General features: G+C 49.1%; 2 non-coding genes across 2 annotated transcripts in view; both read left to right on the plus strand.

Moving 5' to 3' along the window:
• Nucleotides 1–260: 260 nt before the first annotated feature.
• On the plus strand, nt 261–418 carry LOC125774257 (5.8S ribosomal RNA). The gene has a single exon (XR_007420703.1). It is a non-coding gene; the product is annotated as a 5.8S ribosomal RNA (ribosomal RNA).
• A 709-nt stretch (nt 419–1,127) lies between these two features.
• The window catches only part of LOC125774254 (large subunit ribosomal RNA), a 4,179-nt gene continuing 4,166 nt past the window's right edge, over nt 1,128–1,140 (plus strand). Inside the window, exon 1 of the ribosomal RNA XR_007420701.1 lies at nt 1,128–1,140. This exon is cut by the window's right edge and continues 4,166 nt beyond it. This is a non-coding gene — a ribosomal RNA (large subunit ribosomal RNA).

Raw genomic sequence — 1,140 nt, forward strand, 5'->3', positions numbered from 1 at the left:
TGCAGGCCCAATACTCAATAGCTCGATCCGATCCAAGCACATGAGTTGACTGCGGCGCCAGGTTAACCGATGTGCTAAGAGAGTTGTTCCTGGGCCTTCAAAGTGACTTCAAAACTATCTTAGCGAATGGTGGCCATGGGCGTAGACATGAGCCACAAGTCACAAGGCCTGGGACTATTGGGTAATAAAGACAACTTAGTCAGAAAGTTAGTCTTTGGACGTACCACCGGGATTGTGTTACATTGGGAACCTTACTATAAAACCCTAGGCAGGGGATCACTCGGCTCATGGATCGATGAAGACCGCAGCTAAATGCGCGTCACAATGTGAACTGCAGGACACATGAACACCGATAAGTTGAACGCATATTGCGCGTCGGACGATTAAACCCGGCCGATGCACACATTCTTGAGTGCCTATCAATTCCTTGATATACAACAAACCAAACTTCAGGGTGGAGCGTGCCACAATAGAACACTATGGCGAGCAGCCCGTCTAGTGTCGTGGGGGAAACACGCTTCCACACTGTGCATAATGGCGTGCTCGGGACCTTTGTTGGGACCGCAGGGCGCTGAAAGTAAAGGGGTGAACCGCATAAATCGCACGCACGTAAACGCGCACACACACAAATAGAGTGAGACGTATCGTAGGATACCGCTAAGAGTACGTTGTGAAACATGGGGAAATTCAATCGAAAACCTCTTTGATGTCCAAGAATTCGTTGACCGTATCCGTCGTAATACTGGATCAACGTGCTTGGGGGAAAACGTCAAAGGGTTTTATAATAGTGGTGCATGATTAACCCATCGATGCCCGAGGGGAACATGTTGTCCAATACAATAGTGGTGCAGTTGGCTCGACATGCTCGGGGGGAGACATCGTGGGTCCAAGTCGACCAAGTCGACCGAGAGTTGTTGTTGAGAGATCGAATCAAAACGATGCCGAGCGGAACTCGTTGTCCTTATTGGAGTGATATTCGGACAACGTGCTCGGGGGGGCCATCGTTGATTCAAAAATGACCGTAAATTGCCCAATCCGTGTGTGTGTGTGTGTGAAGTGTTGTTGCGTATATATCGGTTCGCTATGCCCCGGGTTCGAAACGAATGGAATGTGACTGATTTTGTTGTAGGCCTCAAGTGA

This window comes from Anopheles funestus (assembly GCF_943734845.2).
Source record: "Anopheles funestus chromosome X unlocalized genomic scaffold, idAnoFuneDA-416_04 X_unloc_99, whole genome shotgun sequence".
Classification (NCBI taxonomy): domain Eukaryota; kingdom Metazoa; phylum Arthropoda; class Insecta; order Diptera; family Culicidae; genus Anopheles; species Anopheles funestus.